General features: G+C 44.3%; 1 pseudogene; it reads right to left on the bottom strand.

Moving 5' to 3' along the window:
- Positions 1-14,596: 14,596 nt before the first annotated feature.
- Positions 14,597-15,328, bottom strand: LOC129039555 (mitochondrial transcription rescue factor 1-like; annotated as a pseudogene).
- Between the last annotated feature and the right edge of the window lie 4,348 nt (positions 15,329-19,676).

Here is a 19,676-nt window from a genome sequence, read left to right as displayed (position 1 = left end):
CAAGACTAGCTTGGATAACATAGGGAGAACCTGTCTCTACAAAAACTGAAATAAAAAAATTAACCAGGTGTGATGACATCCGCCTGTGGTCCCAGCTACTCAGTAGGCTGAGGTGGGAGGATCGCTTGAGCCCAGGAGGTCGAGGCTGCAGTGAGCTGTGATCATGTCATTGCACTCTAGCCTGGGTGACAGAGCGAGACCCTGTCTCAAAAACAAACAAAAACCTTTTTTTTTTTTTTTTTTCCCAGTATACTTGGATTCTTCCTCAAGGGGACCTGGCCTCCGCTTCATTCAAGGATTCTGGGTCTGTAAACTGGCTCAAGGCTGGAAATTGTTTGAGGGGCCATACTCTTGTTATGATTCAGGTTGGGCTTTTGTTCACTTGACTTAGAACTTTTCTGTTTATATAGATAAAGTAAGAATTTAATAGGCCTATTATCTATTCAATTCCAGAAGCATCATCTTCAATGAGCCAATGCCATAGGTCTGTGCAAGTCAAACCATTCTGATTGCTGCCTGGACCCTGTAGGGTAACCATTCCCATCTTGCCTCTGGTGGTTGAGTGCTGCCCCTTAGCTCCTGCCACCCTGGAATCTACCCCCATTCCATTTAGGTTTTCCAGTTAGCACTGTGGCTCCCACCATCAAGTCTGGACCACAGAGAAGAGCAATCACAGAGCTCTTCAAGGATGCTGGGCTCCCCTCACAAATTTATTTCTCACAACAGTGGTGAAAGGTATATGTTTTGGTGAGTGAGCAGGTCTTAAATGACAAATCCACTATAACAATCCAATCTCCTTACACCTTTGAATCCCTTTCTCTTTGTGAAACCAAGGCAGATGTGGCACTTCCCACTTGCTCACTACAGGTCACCTTCTGGTCCACATTTCAGCCACTCAACCAAACAAACTATTAGAGCCCTTTCTAATTTCCCAAGATACAACATTAAATTCAGACTCTCTGCTTTGTGAGTCCATATCAATAAATTTGACCTGATCCCACTTTACACTCCTTCTACCATTATCCCACATCTTTAATATCATTCCAACATATGTTCCCAGATTTCTATCGTATAAATTAGAAAACTAAAGCAGTTCTTTTGGAGTATAGAATACCAACTCATGGATCACATTTTGTGCCTCATCTTTAGGGGTCTGTTGGCACTTTAGTCTAGTAATAGGTCTAGAAGCAAATAGGGGTGGTGGGATGTGTCCTGAAAAGAATCAGCATTGTCTTGCATGACAACTGCCTCAGGGAGGTCATTACAGTTTCCTCAGGCCACTCAGGATTAATTCTCTCAGATGGGGGTATGGAAGCCGCTGCTTCCACTGGGGGTAGAGAGGCTGTTTCCACTCAAAGAAGACTTCAGAGAAGACTCATCAGAATTTAGGGGCTCAGTGTCCCCATTCAGTATATTCCCTCATGTCCCCATTCCAAATTGCAGGATTCATGCCTTCTCCATCAGTGTCCTCACTTTAACAGTGGACACCTTGTGATGCTGGGAGTTCAATTTGTGTCATAATCCAGTGAGTTGCAGGTTGAGATTCTGGGTTTGATTTTCAGCAATCTCAGTTCTGCTATAGGAAGTAAGGGTCTCTTTCACAGCATACAGAGAAGCTCTTAGGTCATTTAGGTGGTGTATGTGCTGCGAACTTGAATCCCTGGACTCATTCTACCCCACCCCCACCAGTTTGTCCAGCCACATTAAGAGCCATCGGCCAATCTCACAATATTCATTATTTTGACAAAAATGTTCTAAAGTATCGTATATACAGTCACATACAGCCTTGCTTCTTGTGAGTGGTTGATTAGAAGTAGCCAGTGGTGATATTTTGTATATCTCTATTGCCAGAGCATGCCACGGACTATCAGTGCACTCTTTACTGCTAGAAATAGAGTCACGAGCATCTTTAAATCTAATTAGAGAAAATTGCAAATATCCCAGAAATCATTTAGAAAACTCAGCCTTAAAACATTGTTCCTCTAGAAGCACGCTTGGCACCAAAATCTGTATTAGCCTGGGTTCTCCAGAGAAACAAAATGAAAAAAAAATAGGATGTATCTATAAAAAGATATTTGCTATAAGGAATTGGCTCATGAAGTTATGGAGGCTGACAAGTCCTAAGATCTGCATTTAGCAAGCTGGAGATCCAGCAGAGCCGACAATTTAACTCCAGTCTGAGTCTGAAGGCTTGAGAACCAGGAGAGCCAACGGTATAGTTCCAGTCCAAAAATGGCAGGCTGGGGACCCAGGAAGAGCCAATATTTCAGTTTGAGTCTGAAGGCAGGAAAAAATTAAAACAATGTCCCTGTTCTGAACCCCTTCTCAGGCAGGAGGTGTTCTCTCTTACTTGCAGGAGGGTCGGTCTTTTTTTCTATTCAGGCCTGACATTGGATAAGACCCATCACATTCCAGAGGGGGCAATTTGCTTTACTCAGTTTATTGATTTAAGCATTAAACTCATCCAAAAACACTAAGAACAATGTTTGATCAAACGTCTGTGTATCCTGTAGTCCAGTCATGTTGACACATAAAATTAACACTCACAGTCACCCTATTTTGAAGCCCACCAGCACTGAGAACTTACAAGAAACATTTAGTGTTTTATGTCTAAATATGAATAGCCAGGGATCACTAAGCATCAGAGGCCAAGCCTCTAAGATGAAACACAGAGCCCAAATAAGAGTAACTTGAAGGAAACAGAAGAAAATGTTGAAAACAAACTACTTGCTATTAGTTAATATCCTCAGAAATGGTGAGAGTCAAGATGCATGTAAGAATGAGGGTGATAAAAAAGTTAATATTCAGAGAACAAGAAAGAGCCTCCTGGATATTAAAACAAAGATGGCACAACCGTAAAACTAAATATGAAGGGTGACGTTGAAAAAAATCTTCCCCAAAGCAGAAGAGGACACTGAGACAGGAGTAGCAGCAAACAAGATAAGCAAATTAGGAGATCCATCAATAATTATATCAGAGTGAGACAACAGAGAAAACAAGAGGAGAGGGAGATTATTCAACGATCAAAAAACCAAGACAGGCGGGGCAGGGTGGCTAACACATGTAATCCCAGTACTTTGGGAGGCCGAAGTCAGGAGTTTGAGACCAGCTTGGCCAACATGGAGAAACCCAATCTCTACTAAAAATACAAAAATTAGCCAGATGCGGTGGCACACGCCTGTAGTCCCAGCTACTTGGGGGCTGAGGCAGGAGGATGGGTGGAACCCGGGAGGTGGAGGTTGCAGTGAGCCAAGATCATGCCATTGCAATCCAGCTTGGGCAACAGAGGGAGACTCCCTCTCAAAACAAAAACAAAAACAAAACAAAACCCCAAAAAACCCAAGACAAACGATATTACTTTTGCTGAATTGAAGGATATGAATTTTCCTCCTGTGTGGCCTACTAAGTGCTCAGCACAATAAATGCAGTGGGGTCTGGGGGGTGAGGGGGCACGTGACCCAAGCCAGAAGAGAACCCTTCTAAAGGACAAAATTAGGATCAAGACAAGATGACTTTTTATGTGAAGTCAGGAAGGCATGAGCTCAGTGTTTCTGTTGGCTGTTTCTCTCCACATTTGGGGAAAGCCCATCTGTCTCATCCAGAGCAGAAATAAGAGATGGAAAGAGAGATGGAGAGGGAGGAAGAGAGAGTGACAGAGAGAGAGAGAGAGAGAGAGAGAGAAAGAAAATACATTATGTTGGAGTCTCTTGTTTTCGTCATTTGTGAGACCAGACTCACCCTTCAGCACTTTCTTCTCTAGTGTGATGGGAACCAATACATCTCTCTTTTGGCCAAAACGTTTTGAGACTGTTTTCAACATGAGTGAGATGGGTGGTCTGTAATCCACAGACTGCAGGTGCTTGTCACTGTTCTAGCCAAACCCAAACCCACACACGCACACACACGTGCATGCTCTACTCCTCATCTGTAAACCACTGCTCAGAGGACAGAAATTCATTTAATCATTCATGAAAGCAGATGCTCTTGACCACTTAGCGCATTGCAGACACTGTGCTGGTGAATGAACGAGGGTCAGTCTCTGTCTTTAAAGGGCTTCTTGTCAGAAAGCCTCCTGGTGAAGGCAGAAAAGCAGGCAATTTCTTGTGGCTGAGATGTTGGGCACACCGCACCGAAGGAGCACGTAGCAGGGGCGTCTAACGTGGCTTGGTGGTTAATGGTTAGGAAAAGCTTTCTGGGGGATGTTTCTTTGGAGCTGAGTCTTACTGAGTAAGTAGGTGTTGCCCATGGGGTCAGGACAGGGAGAGGAGAGGGCGTCTTTGGAAAATTCCAGCAGTTCAGTGTGTCTGGAGTTGGTGGCAAGAGATAAGCCCGGGGAGGGCAGTGAATGGGAGTTAGGTCATGAAGGAAAAAATAAATACAAATGTCAATGCAGTAAAGCTACCATTTAAGGAGATCACAAAAGGACAAAACTGCTCTTCTTAAATGCTTCCCTAGTACTCGGCGGCAGTTTGGCTGTGGTGAATATTGAACTGAGCATGACTTTTGGCTTTATTCATGTCCTGATATTTCAAAATGCCTTTTCTTTATGCCTTTTCTTCCTCAGCAGTTGCTTACCCAGTAGCAGCTAGACCCCAAGGGCAGGAAAACGGACAGAGCTTGGGTGAATTCAGAGACACTCTTGGCCTCCCCAGGTGCCCACTGGAGAATGCTGGATGACGGAGCTTTTTAGGATAGCCCGATTGGCCACACCAGGTGTAGTCAGGGTTCTGTCCTGAGAGAAGCAAGAGAGTGACAAGGAAAAGCTTATGAACCACGGTCAGTCTTGGGACATGCTCCACCAGTGGCGCCAGGGGCCTGTGCGTTGGTAAGCACCCTCCCAACACCCAGACCTCTTTTCTCTCTCTTTCTTTTTTTTTTTGGTAGAATACTTTTTATTTTATTGTATTTTACATATGTAATATGTACAACATGATTTTGTGGTTGTTTTTGAGATGGAGTCTTGATCTGTCACCTAGGCTGGAATGCAGTGGCACGATCTCGGCTCACTGCAACCTCTGCCTCCCAGTTCAAGCAATTCTTCTGCCTCAGCCTCCCAAGTAGCTGAGATTACAGGCGCATGCATCACCACACCCAGCTAATTTTTGTATTTTTAGTAGAGATGGAGTTTTATCATGTTGACCAGGCTGGTCTCGAACTCCTGACCCCAGGTGATCTGCCCGCCTCAGCCTCCCAGAGTGCTGGGATTACAGGTGTGAGCTACTGTGCCCGGCCTTGATGTTTTGATATTCATGAATACAGTGAAGTTATTACTACAGCCAAGTAAACCCCTCACCCCGCAGAGCTACCTGCCTTTCTTTTCTCCGTTTCCTTCCTCCTTCCTTTTTCTCTCTCTTTCTTGTGATAAGAGTGCCTAAAATCTATTCTCTTGGCAGGTTTCCAGTATATTAGCTATAGTACTCATGTTGTACATTAGCTTTCCAGATTTATTCACCCTTTGACCCTTTGTACTTTTTTTTTTAGACAGAGTCTCGATCTGTTGCCCAGGCTGGAGTGCAGTGGCATGATCTTGGCTCATCCTGGGTTCAAGTGATTCCCCTGCCTCAGCCTCCCGAGTAGCTGGGATTACAGGTGTGCACCACTACGCCTGGCTAATTTTTGTATTTTTAGTAGAGATGGGGTTTCATCATGTTGCCCAGGCTGGTCTTGAACTCCTGACCTCAGGTGATCCACCCACCTTGGCTTCCCAAAGTGCTGAGATTACAGGCATGAGTCACTGCACTCGGCCTACCGTTTGGCTCTTCGACCTACATTTCCCCATTGCTCACTCCTTCCTAACACCTGGTAACCATCTTTCTACTCTAGGTTCAACCAGATTATTGCAAATGGCAGATCCCTTTTCGTTCTTTCTTTCCTTCTTCTTTTTTTTTTTTGAGAGACAATGTTACTGTCACCCAGGCTGGAGTGCAGTGGTGCCATCATAGCTCATTGCAGCCTCTAACTCCTGGGCCCAAGGGATCCTCCTGCCTCAGCCTCATGAGTAGCTGGGACTACAGGCACATGCCACCATGCCTGGCTAATTTTTAAATTCTTTTTTTGTAGAGATGGGGGTCTCACTATACTGTCCAGGCTGGTATTGAACTCCTGGCCTCAAGTGATCTTCCTGCCCTGGCTTCCCAGAGTGCTGGTATTACATACGTGAGCCACTGTACCTAACCTGCCTGTTAGAAACTTTAACAAAAAAGGTGTCTTATTGTATGAAGACTTCTGCAACTTGCTTTTCTCATTCACCTTTAAGCTTCTAAAATGCCTGTTTTCATTAATAATATTTATCATTGAAGAAAACTGCAATGACTAGAGAAATAGTAAACCCATCTCAGCCACAAATTCAGCATGCTGGCCTATGGACATTTTCTTCTAGGGGTCCTAAAAGTTCTTTTTTTTTTTTTTTTTTTTTTGAGACAGAGTCTTGCTCTTTCACCAAGGCTGGAATGCAGTGGCGCAAACTTGGCTCACTGCAAGCTCCACCTGCCGGGTTCACGCCATTCTCCTGCCTCAGCCTCCCGAGTAGCTGGGAGTACAGGTGCACGCCACCATGCCTGGCTGATTTTTTGTATTTTTCGTAGAGACGGGGTTTCACCGCATTAGCCAGGATGGTCTTGATCTCCTGACCTCGTGATCCGCCCGCCTCAGCCTCCCAAAGTGCTGGGATTACAGGCGTGAGCCACCGCGCCCGGCCTGAAAGTTCTAATGGGGCATAAAGGTGCACATTTTCAGACATTTATTTTGGATGGCTGATCATTGATCTTACACATTGATAACTGTTTTTCTCCCTCACATTAAACTCACCTTTTTTTTTAATTTTTAATTTTATTATTTTAAATTTTAAGTTCTGGATGCATGTGCAGAATGTGCAGGCTTGTCACATAGGTAAACATGTGCCATGGTGGTTTGCTGCACCTATCGACGCATCACTAGGTATTAAGCTCCACATGCATTAGCTGTTTATTCTGATTCTCTCCCTCCCCCCACTCCCCCACAGATCTGGGTGTGTGTTGTTCCCCTCCCTGTGTCCACGTGTTCTCATTGCTCAGCTCCCACTTATGAGTGAGAACATGCAGTGTTTGGTTTTCTGTTCCTGTGTTAGTTTGCTGAGGATAATGGCTTCCAGCTTCATCCATATCCCTGCAAAGTACATGATCTCATTCCTTCTTATGGCTGCATAGTATTCCATGGTGTATATGGACCACATTTTCTTTTCCAGTCTATCATTGATGGTCATTTAGGTTGATTCCATGTCTTTGCTATTGTGAATAGTGGTGCAATAAACATACGTGTGCATGTATCTTTATAATAGAATGATTTATATTCCTTTGTAAACCCACTTTTAAATGTGGAGAATGTTTTTTATTTAATATCCTTCACAGAATCCTTACATAGTAGTAAAAAGTAGAAAACATTTAAATCTGAAGATTAATTATAAATTTTAAAACTCTGATTTGCTGACTATATACGTGGTCAGAATATTTATATAGGCTGGGCACGGTGGTGCACGCCTGTAATCCCAGCACATTTGGAATACCAAGGTGGGTATTGGGTGGATTGCTTGAGCTCAGGAGTTTGAGGCCAGCCTGGGCAATATGGTGAAACCCCCCTCTCAATAAAAACAAAACAAAACAAAACAAAACAAAAAAACTACTTACAGAGCAGTTTCTGCTAGTATGAAAGAAAGACAAGTAACGAAATCTTGTCTCTTTCCCAGAAAATAATGATAATCATAGGAACTGCCAGTTTAAACCCTGGAAGAAATTTTGTAAGGACACCCATCTCCCCTCTCAGGTTCCAGGAGAACACTTTTTGGGTAGTGCCAGGCCTAGGGGTGGGATGGGTTTCCCAGAATGCCCCAGCTGTGCCTGAAGAATTCAGGAATGTTAGGTTACCCTCAGTTACCAAAACAGTCCTGTGTCAGCTAGGCCTGTGCAGAAAGGTGAATGAATGCTTGTGCTTTGGAATTCCCCCCCACCCTCACCCCACCCACCAGCCTTCTCTCTCTCTCAGTAATAAAACAGAGCTCATGCTCGCTATGGGTGTTATTGCTCTTCAGGATTACACATTAATCCATACTGTGTAATTACTTTACAGCAACTTTGTTTTCTTAATTGTGCTGAGGCATCTGAGGAATTTGACACTGCTGTGGTGAGGTTGGCATTTGTTTATACCAACAACACACACCATTAAGAAGCTTAAGCTAGCAAAAGCCTAATGCATTGGAGATGCCATGGCTCAAATATGAAATCATATCACGTAGCATAGCTTAACCCGGGCACCAAGCTGTGATGTTTTATGAGTAAAAGGAGTCACTCCCCTTAGGCTAGGGCATGGTTAAGTTGAACACAGAAATGACTTCATCTTGACTTTGCCTGGGCATTTGGCCATGCACGTCCTCTACGCTGCATCTTTAATAATGGGAAAAGTTATCCTGTGTCTTTCACCATGAGAAAGACAAGAAGTCAGGGTTAAATTGAATTAAATACAAATCATCTTCAAAATCTGAAAACTGTGCCTCATAGAATTGGACTAAAAAAAAATAGCCTTTATCTGAACCGGCGCAGAGAAGATCTGAGGTTGTCCACATTTCCCCTATCCTTTAGCTCTGGATGATACTATAGAGACCACCGAATGTGATGCTTGTGGGACAAAGGGTGGGGCTGAAGCCTAGCTCCCCAAAGCCTCTGCAGGGATAGCATGGGAGTGAGGAGGGCTCTGCAGGTGGACCTGTGGCTGTGAAGTTAAAACATTGAGCCTCCGTGGGCCACAAAAAATGCAGTACTGCTGTTTCCCATATGCACTTTGCTCAGTCAAGTAAGGTCAGGGGCGCAGGGAAGAAACTCGAAGGGGAGGCAGAACCCCAGGGCTAATCCTGACTCACTATTAACTGGCTCTATGGCATTGGGCGTGAAATGGAACCATTTGGGAAGTTTCAAAACATACGATTTGCACCTTTAAAAAATAAATTGTACAGTACTCTCTTTCCAGAGACGTTAAGATAATGGGAAAACAACTGCTTCTGGGAATGGAGAGATGAGGATCTGAATCTTGGCTCTGTGATGGAATTTCTGAATTGCCCAGGCAAGTTACTTACCTCTTAGGGCTTCCATTTCTTCACTCTTAAATAATGCCAGCGACCTCATAGAGTTAGCTCTGAATTAATGAGATGATATTTGTAGTGCAACTGGATCATTGCCTAACATTTTAGTCCACTTGTGCTGCTATAACAAAATATCATAGGCTGGGCAGCTTGAACAACAGACACTTAGTTCTCACAATTCTGGAGGCTCATAAGTCTAAGATCAAGCTGCTAGCAAATTCGGTTTCTAGTGAGGGCTGGCTTCCTGGCTGGTAGACAGCCACCCTCCTTGCAGTGTCCTTACACGGACTCTTCTCTGTGTGTGCTCATGGAAAGGTGATCTCTGTCTTCCTCTTCGTAGAAGGGCACTAATCCCATCAAAGAGCTCCACTTTGATAATGAAATCTAAACTTAGTTACCTCCCAAAGACCCCACCTCCAAATACCATCACACGCAGGGTAAGGGCGTCAATACACTGTTTTTTTCTTTTAGATGGAGTCTTGCTCCAATACAGTGTTTTTTTCTTTTAGATGGAGTCTCGCTCTGTTGCTCAGGCTGGAGTGCAGTGGTGCGATCTCAGCTCACTGCAGCCTCCACCTCCCAGGTTTAAGCGATTCTCCTGCCTCAGCCTTGAGAGTAGCTGGGATTATAGGCACGCACCACCACACCTGGCTAATTATTGTATTTTTAGTAGAGACAGGGTTTCGCCATGCTGGCCAGGCTGGTCTCAAACTCCCGACCTCAGAAGATCCACCCGCCTTGGCCTCCCAAAGTGCTGGGATTACAGGTGTAAGCCGCTGCGCCCGGCCCAATAGACCAATTTTGAAGGGGCATATTTAACCCATAACACTTCACAAATAGGAAGTACTCAGTAAACAGTAAGAATTACTATTATCTGTGAAATGAGTAGGTTGGCTAACATGCTCTCTAGAGTATTTTCTAACTTAGAAAAAAATTCCAGGTAATGTTATTAGCAACTCCTTTGTCCCTGCGTAATATCTTCCTCGCTTCGGACTTCGCAAGAACAGCACTCTCTTCCTTTCTGCCTTGGAAACTCCTTCCATGTCTGTGGATAAGTGCCACCTTTTATCCAGCCATTTAATCAAACACAATTGTAATCTAATTGGTATCCTTCAAATCCATTCATTTCTCCCCATATCTACTGCTACGAAGAACTAATGTTTAGACAATTATTATCCCTTGCATGAATTACTAAAACTGCCTTTTAACTAGCTTCCTGCCTTCCAGAACTGTACTTCCTACTTTGTCCATGGGTAACCAAGAATGGATTCCAGGTGTGTTCATTCCCTCAGCCCTCATGGTGGCTGGGGGGGTCTGGGGCCACCTCTTCCTGTTCCCCTATTGTGCCATATAATATGACCATTTTCCATGCATGTTGTGGGAGCAAAATCTGGGAGGCACCAGTGTCTAATCCACTCTGTACACTGCAGTCAAAATGATCTTTGAAAGGAAAAGTCAGTGGCTCCTCGTGTTGCCTTTAAGATCAATTAAAATTCCTTAGGCTGATAGATTCAGTTCACTTCATCAGCTTTAATTTATATCAGGCTCAACAGGCTACCTTGAGAAAATATTTTCTGAATTCCTTTAATTCCTTTTTTTTTTTTTTTTAGCCTGCCAATAACTTAGCTTGGAGTAGTGAGCTTCTAGAATTTTCCCACGGTGTAGAGGAGACACTCCTGCCCCCAGTTATAGATGGAGTCAGAAAAGGGAACAGGATGTGGGGAAAGTAAAAGAGCCCACTGGGCTGGGCACGGTGGCTCACACCTGTAATCCCAGCACTTTGGGAGGCTGAGGCAGGCAGCTCACGAGGTCAGGAGTTCAAGACCAGCCTGGCCAACATGGTGAAACCCCGTCTGTACTAAAAATACAGAAGTTAGCTGGGCGTGGTGGTGGGTGCCTGTAGTCCCAGCTACTTGGGAGGCTGAGGCAGAAGAATTGCTTGAATCCGGGAGGCAGAGGTTGCAGTCAGCCGAGATCGGGCCATTGCACTCCAACCTGGGTGACAGAGTGAGACTCAGGCTCAAAAAAAAAAGAGCCCACTGTGCTTGGGTGGCTGAGGTAGAAGGATCACTTGAGGCCAGGAGTTCGAGGCTGCAGTGAGCTATGATTGCACCTCTGTAGTCCAGCTTGGGAGACAGAGTAAGACCCTGTCTCTAAAAAAAATAAAAAGAAATTAAAAAAAAAAAAAGAAAACCTACTGGTTTTCTGGTCCCGAGGATTCTTGGGAGGAGAAGGGAGAAAGAGTGTTTGTGCAAAATGGAAGAAGAGGGAGGAGAGGGAAGCTGCTAGTCCTTAAGTCTCTGGTGGTGGAATGGGGCAGGGGCAGGGGACAGGGATGTTAATTAAATTAGTGGGTTACACCAACAGGAAGGAGGGGAGCTATTGCCATAGGTTTTCTAGGGCATAGCCTCAGAAATATATGGCAGTGTGAATATTTTTTAAGGCTCAACTTCAATTCCTATGTGGAACACAAGCCAAGTCAGTTGCGGGGCCTCCTGAGGCAGGGGGAGGTGAGCCTGGTGCAGAGGCTACTTGGAGGCTGGACACCAAGCTCAGGGGAAAACAGCCAGCAGAGCCAAAGTGAGGTGGAGTCCTGAGCAAACTGGGAGGCCCAGCTCACAGGCTGCAACAACAGCTCACATGACAAGCAACTCCAGAATCATGCTCTGGGGTCTGAGAACCCCAGTGTCTCCCTGAAACCTCACAGGTACCTCTATTACACACCCTTTCTCCTGTGCACCTGGACAGCCTCTGAAGAAAGAATCAGGGCCGGCACAGTGGCTCACACCTGTAATCCCAACACTTTGGGAGGCCGAGGCAGGGGGGATCACCTGAGGTCAGGTGTTCGGGACCAGCCTGGCCAACATGGCGGAACCCTGTCTCTACTAAAAATTCTAAAAATTAGCCAGGCATGGTGGCAGGTGCCTGTAATCTCAGCTACTCGGGAGGCTGAGGTAGGGAGAATTTCTTGACCCCGGGAGGCGGAGGTTGCAATGAGTTGAGATCGCGCCACTGCACTCCAGCCTGGGAGACAGAGGGAGACTCCGTCTCAAAAAATAAAAAATAAAAATAAAAAATAAAGTATCAGAAGAGAGGAGGCTTCTCAGAGATTGAGCATTTTTTTTCCAAGAGAGACTTGGCATTCCCTAAACAGTCTATTTAAATCATTGGACTGTATTATGCATTTAACAGACTTGAGCATTAACTTAATTTATTTTTCCTTTGACAGTTGAAGACTTAGGAAAAGGACTAAAATAAAGAAGTTACCATTTTCTGCACATCTCAATTCGAGTGTGTGACACACTTTGTGAACCTGTTATATTTGTAAAGCTCAAAGCAAAGCAATGGTTTAAGGTAGCATGCAAAACTGACAGTTCTCTTTTCCCATTTCTCCTCTTTACTTCTGGTTCTCAGGTTTTGCAAAGTCAGCACCGAATGGAAGGCAATGTTCTGAGATTCCACATTTGGGCAATTGTTTGAATGATGCTGCTGTAACACACAAGACTGGAATGGAGTTGAGACTGGGAACCTGATTATGAGCTACATTTTGGACAAGTTTAACTTGATGTAATTATGCATTACCAATATCCAGCTATGTCTTGCAAGGTGTGGGTATCTACTTGGAGCTAAAGAGGTTGGGACAGGAGATATATTGGAGAGTTTTCAACATATGAGTGATAAATGAAGCTGTTGGGATGGATGAGATCCCCTCCAATGAACAGTAAGAACATGTATTTTTGGTAGAGAAAAGGGCTAATGATAAAGACCGAGAAAAAAGAATGTTGTTAGTAAAATGGCCAACTGGGAAAAAGCAAAAGAAGTTTCTTCCTTTTTTTTTTTTGAGATGGAGTCTTGTTCTGTCACCCAGGCTGGAGTGCAGTGATGCTATCTTAGCTCACTGCAACCTCTGCCTCCCCGGTTCAAGCAATTCTCCTGCCTCAGCCTCTCAAGTGGCTGGGATTACAGGCGCACACCACCACGCCCGACTAATTTTTGTATTTTTAGTAGAGATGGGGTTTCACCATGTTGGCCAGGCTGGTTTTGAATTCCTGACCTTAAGTGATCTGCCTGCCTTGGCTTCCCAAAGTGCTAGGATTACAGGTGTGAGCCACCGCGCCCAGCCACCAAAAGAGGAGTTTCAAGAGTTGGTGATAACCTGGGTCAAATCAGTTAATTAACTATTAATTCATTCAACAAATATTAAGCTGGCCGTGTACCTTGTATAGTATTAGACTTGGGGGATACAAAGATGAAAAGACAAAGCCAGCAGAGTGGTTGAGTAGGATGGGAGCTGGGGGAAGCCACTGGATCCTTTCACCAGGAAGGCACCCTGTAGCTTAGTGAAAGTGATGGGATCAGGGGTAAAGTTGTGGGAGCAGAGGAGTGGCTGGAAGGGAGAATCCTTTTGAAGAAAGTCTGTGGTAAAATGCAGGAAAGCAATGGGGCTCCACAGGAAATGACACTGGAAAGAAGACATTTGAGCAAGAGGGAAATGTGTGTGCATGTGTAAGCTGAGAGGAACACATTGATGGTCTCAACGCATTCTTTCAGCAAGGGTTTATTAATAGCTATTTGGGAGCAGACACAATTACTAGGGGAGGGGAGGGCGACTGAACAGTGAACAAAACTCCACCCTCAGGAGGTTTCCACTCTAGTAAAGGGAGACAGACATAAAGCAAACTCAGAACACATAAAGTGCTCATGTGTTGGCAAATGCTATAAACAACACGAGCACCAGGTGGTAGGGGATGGGGGTACTTTATTGGAGGCCAGACCTCTCCATGGTGTACACTTGCACTGAGGCCTAAGTCACGAGGCGAGGAGCACCTGCACCGTCATGCAGATGAACAGCCCTCCAGCAGAGGGAGAAGCAAGTGAGGAGGTGGGAGTGAGCCTAGGATGCTGGAGGGAAGGCAAGGCGGGGAGGAAGGTTGCAGGAAGTGAGGTTTATAGGTAGACAGTGGTCAGCTCCACAGGGCTTTGCAGGTCAAAGGGCTTGGCTTTTGTTTAATCACAGTGCAAAACAACCAAAGGCTTTAGGCAGCGAATTGATCAGACTTCTTTTTTTAATGGTAAGAGAACTTTATTTTAATAAAAATGTCCTCTTTTTCAGTTGACCCCTTCCTCTACCACTAGAAAGTAGCTTTATTGCTAAAAAGCAATCTGTTTATATTATTTATTTATTTATTTATTTATTGAGACGGAGTCTCGCTCTGTTGCCCAGGCTGGAGTGCAATGGCACAATCTCGGCTCACTGCAACCTCCGCCTCCCGGGTTCAAGCGATTCTCCTGCCTCAGCCTCCTGGGTATCTGGGATTACAGGCATGCGTCACCACACCCGGCTAATTTTTATATTTTTAGTAGAGATGGGGTTTCACCATGTTGGCCAGGCTGATCTTGAACTCCTGACCTCAGATGATCCGCCTGCCTCAGCCTCCCAAATTGCTGGGATTACAGAAATGAGCCACCATGCCCGGTGAAGAAATCCGTTTATTTAGACATTCTCTTCTTAGGCATTTTTAAGTTTTTCCACTGCTGTAACACCACTGTGTATTTTTCACTTTCAGTCTTCTCTTCAAACACTTTTTTTCGGGAGAATCTGCATCACTGTCTCTGTTCCTGCTTCCTTATCCTCTCCAATGAGAAGATCCAATGTATCTCCCACTTTGACCATTCTGCTTTTCTTCCATAATTTTTCCCCATTCAGCCTGAATTCACCCTTGCAGAATGCATCTTCCACTTTGTTTCTTCCAATATCCAGGCTTGTCTTCAGGACAATGTCATCCTGAAAAGACCGCACTACTGTTTCCAGGTCTTGATAGTCTTTGCTATAGTAGGGCCATCCTCAAGCTCCTCTTCCTGCTCACTCATCTCGTTCTGATCACTTTCTGCATCAGAGTCCTCCTCATCTCCTATTTTTTGCAGATACTTTTTAGTAGATTTTGTAGAGCTTATATTACTTTTGAGTCTTATGAAAAATGGAAAAATATATTCCAGAGATATTAAAAGCCCTGGGAGTCTCAGTGAGAAAATGTTATTGAAGAGTGTTTTATAATTTGGTGCATGTAACTTGGTACTAGAAAAATACAAGTACTGATTCCAGGAAGTACAGAGTTTGTGTGATGAAGGTGTCCCTCAGAGAACACCCCAGAGTCCAATCCAGGTATCTGGCTTTCTTAAAACACCAGCATGCAATTTGACACTAGTCATAGCCATGGCACTTATAACCTGTATGTCAGGGCCTCCGAACAGACTCCTTTTTTCCTCTGAGGTCCACAGTGCTTACTGTTGGAGAACCATCTATTGGAGATGAGAGGAGACTCAGCGAGAAGAGTCAGGAGGCCCGCGGTGGATGGGGCAGGAGCTGCTGGCGTTTGGACCAACCCTAGGGTTTTGGCAGTGAAGATGCTGGGAAGTGGTAGAGCTGAGGACAGTTTTTGAGCGGAATTCCATCAGGACTTGATGGGTTTGGATGTGGCATTAAAGGGAAGCCTGGCTCAGAATAAAAGGGAAGTTGCAAGAGGATTGAATGATTGATAAAGAAGTCCCCAGAAGGGGTGGGAAAATGGATTCAGCATTGATGTGTGTGTGTGTGTGTGTGTGTGTGTGTGTGGTGTGTAGGGAGGTTAAGACTTGATCAAAGCCTAGGCAAAAAGCAAGACCCTGTCTCTGCAAAACATTTTTAAAATATTAGCTTGGTGCAGTGGTGTTCTCCTGTAGTCCCAGCTACAGGAGGCTGAGGCAGGAGGATTGCTTGAGCCCAGGAGTTCAAGCTCGCAGTGAGCTGTGATCGTGCCACTGCACTCTAGCCTGGGCAGTAGAGCAAGATCCTGTCCCCCTCCTGAAAAAAAAAAAAAAGAAAAAGACTTGATTGGGATGCTTTTTTTAGGCCCAGACAAGAAGGAATGGAACATGTAAACAGAGAAACAGTCTATGACTGTGACCAATTCCGGGACCTCTCTGAGCCTTTTCTGTAAAACAGAGGCTTGTTGTTGGGATTCACACAACTCATAAGTGCCCAGGGCCTGGCATAATGCCCGGCACCATAGCAGGTAGGGAGAGAAAAAGAGCTTTGCAATGGGGACAGAGGAAGCTTGAGGGAGCCCCTTTCTCTGGATGATGTTCTCTTGGTGAACTAGGAGAGGAAATGATCCGAGGGCAGGGGCCTGGGGCAGGAGTGGCTTTGGGGGCAGGAGAGTGATAATATTTAGAAAGCTGCTGCCGAGGAGGCTAAGGAAGATCAAGGGCTATGACTTCTGAGGGCCTTGCTGTGATTCAGTTACGTTTTTTCCCCCTTGAAGGATTTTTTTAAGCCAACTGTTTCATTGAAAACTGGAAGTCTCTCTGTACAGAATCCAAAAACAACAGAAGTCCTATTACAATGATAAGACTTGACAGGAAAACAGCACTCAAGGGAGCTGTTCCCAGGACGCCCTGGGTAGGAGGCTTCTTTAGTGACACTGTCCCTCCCCATCCACTGCAAAGACCGACGTGAGCCTGGTACAGGCTGGAGCTGAACTGACTGTGCTGTGTGAAAGGGACAGAAGGGTTCTGATGCCAATTTACTTCCAATCCATATGTAGGTTTCCTTTACAGAGAGCCATGGGGTTAGGTCATATCCAATAAGAGGGAGTGAGGAATAGGCTGGCATGCAGTGTTTCGATATACAGTTTATATGGCAGCTGGGCACAGTGGTTCATGTCTATAATCCCGCCAATTTGGGAGGCCAAGGTGGGAGGATCGCTTGAGCCCAGGAATTCAGGACTAGCCTGGGTGATATAGTAAGACCCCATCTCTACAAAAAAATAAAATAAAATAATTAGCTGGGTATGGTAGCATGTGCCTGTATTCCAAGTTACTTGGGAGGCTTAGGTGGGAGGATCGATTGAACCCAGGAAGTCGAGGCTTCAGTGAGCCATGATTGGGTCACTATACTCTAACCTGGGTGACAGAGCAAGATCTTGTCTCAAAATAAATGAATGGGCCGGGAGTGGTGGCTCACGCCTGTAATCCCAGCACTTTGGGAGGCCGAGGCAGCCAGATCATGAGGTCGGGAGATTGAGACCATCCTGGCTAACACTGTGAAACCTTGTCTCTACTAAAAATACAAAAAATTAGCCAGGCGTGGTGGCGGGTGCCTGTAGTCCCAGCTACTTGGGAGGCTGAGGCAGGAGAATGGCGTGAACCCGGGAGGCGGAGCTTGCAGTGAGTCGAGATTGTAACACTGCACTCCAGCCTGGGTGACAGAGCAAGACTCTGTCTCAGAATAAATAAATAAATAAATAAACGAATGAATGAATTTATGTGGCACTAGGTCTCAATTAGGATTTATTTTAATAGATTTAGTCACCCAGTTCATTCTTTTTCTACCCATTAAGAAAACATATATTGACAGCATTTAGTATGCATAAAATATTCCTGTCCTAAAGAACTACTTAAAAATCCTAAAGAACTACTTACAAATTTCCCTTCTAGGTAGTTTCCTTTGCACAACTAATATGCATAATAGCACCATTGAAATACTGTGCTTTTATTTTCTCAATGTCCATGATTTTTGGATGACGTAATTAAGTGAATTAAACATATTTCGTACTTCTTAGTTTCTTTCTATAAGAAAATAAAATGGCTAGGAGCAGTGGCTCACGCCTGTAATCCCAACACTTTGGGAGGCTGAGATGGGAGGATTGCTTGAGTCCAGGAGTTCAAGACCAGCCTGGTTAACATAGTGAGACCCCATCTGTATTAAAAAATAATAATAATAAGTAAAAGAAAAAATGTATAGTGTTTTCATGTAGCTATTAACAAAAGACGCCAATTTAATCCATTGTGATACTGATTTCAGTTTTTCTTTTCTATAAATCACTGTAGCTTATTTTAATGAAACAACCTGTGAAATTTCCTGAAGTACTGTTATTTTTCCTTCCCTTTGTTAATTTCACATACTTTCAAATTTAATTTAGAAACTCGAGACTTCATTAACTTATTTCTTTATTTGTTAAAGTTTTTTATCCTTAAAAAGGGTTTGGGCGGGGCGTGGTGGCTCACTCCTGTAATCCCAACACTTTGGAAGGCTGAGGGGGCGGATCACGAGGTCAGGAGATCGAGACCATCCTGGCCAACATGCTGAAACCCTGTCTCTACTAAAAATACAAAAATTAGCTGGGTGTGGTGGTGCGTGCCTGTAATCCCAGCTACTTGGGAGGCTGAGGCAGGAGAATCACTGGAACCAGGGTGGGAAGTTGCAGTGAGCCAAGATGGCGCCACTGCACTCCAGCCTGGCAACAGAGCAAGGCATTGTCTCAAAAAAACAAAACCAAAAAACAAAAAAAAAAGGATTTGTTCCACAGAAATGAGATATCCAGAGTGAATTTATGACTTTAGACTTACGTTTCAGTTAGGAAGTAATGTCTCTGCTGACAGGTAGAAAAATACATCTTCAACAACACAGCTCTTTTTGGCCTATCTTGGAAAGTGTCCTTTTCCTGTTAATAGCAGTTAGTAGAAGACTCATAAGAAGAGCTGGAAAGATATTATGTGAGAGTTTTTTAGTGATGCTAACTCCCCGATTTAAGGTACAAGAAATGCATCCACAATCTAACTGTTCATGTTCTATCCAGATTCTCGGTTTGAAAATATGAGCAGAGAACAACATGATTGCAATCCTTGGAATATATAGTCTTCTCTAACTGTGTTGCTGTGACTCTCTTTGGCAGTCCAGGTGATACAATTTTCCATATTATTCCTGTTCAGTTAAAGTGAAGATATAAGTTATGTAGATGTTAATGACACTTCTGTATTGAGTTCTGTGTCTATCAATAAATGATGCCACACGAGCAAGCTGGAAAGCAGCAGACTTTGCCAATTGCCAATATTTTAATCTATATTAGAACACTATTTGCGTTAAGTAATTAAAGATAATTTCTTTCTGTAATCCCAGCACTTTGGGAGGCTGAGGTGGGCGGATCACCTGAGGTCAGGAGTTCGAGACCAGCCTCAACACGGAGAAACCCCGTCTCTACTAAAAATACAAAATTAGCCAGGCGTGGTGGTGCATGCCTGTAATCCCAGCTACTTGGGAGGCTGAGGTAGGAGAATTGCTTGAACCTGGGAGGCGGAGGTTGCGGTGAGCCGAGATCGTGCCATTGCACTCCAGCCTGGGCAACAAGAGCAAAACTCCATCTCCAAAAAAAAAATAATAATAATTTCTTGCTGTTTTTTGGACTGTGGTCAAATCCATAAACTCTGAGATTAATTCAGATCGAACCTTCAAGCATGTTCAATTTCCATTCTTGAGGAAGTTAAAATGTTTATTTTTTGGCAATCTTTTTCTCCTGGTTAATTTTGCGATTCCTTCTTTAAATTTGCCTTCATGATCACAGCCATGTTACGGTTCGACATTTGGACAATGGTAGCACATTAGCCATTGTATAGAGCATAGGTTGGGGATGGAGGAAAAGGGGGAAATAAAAGCGTTAGGAATCCAGATGTTCTGGTCACCAGAAAATGAACTTATAGTATCTGACATGATGACAATGAGAAAACTTGTTTAGCAGTCAGGCTCAGGGAATCA

This window comes from Pongo pygmaeus, chromosome 5, assembly GCF_028885625.2.
Source record: "Pongo pygmaeus isolate AG05252 chromosome 5, NHGRI_mPonPyg2-v2.0_pri, whole genome shotgun sequence".
Taxonomy (NCBI): domain Eukaryota; kingdom Metazoa; phylum Chordata; class Mammalia; order Primates; family Hominidae; genus Pongo; species Pongo pygmaeus.
Note: the sequence above shows the minus strand (reverse complement) of the source record. Positions and strands in the feature narration are given on the sequence as shown.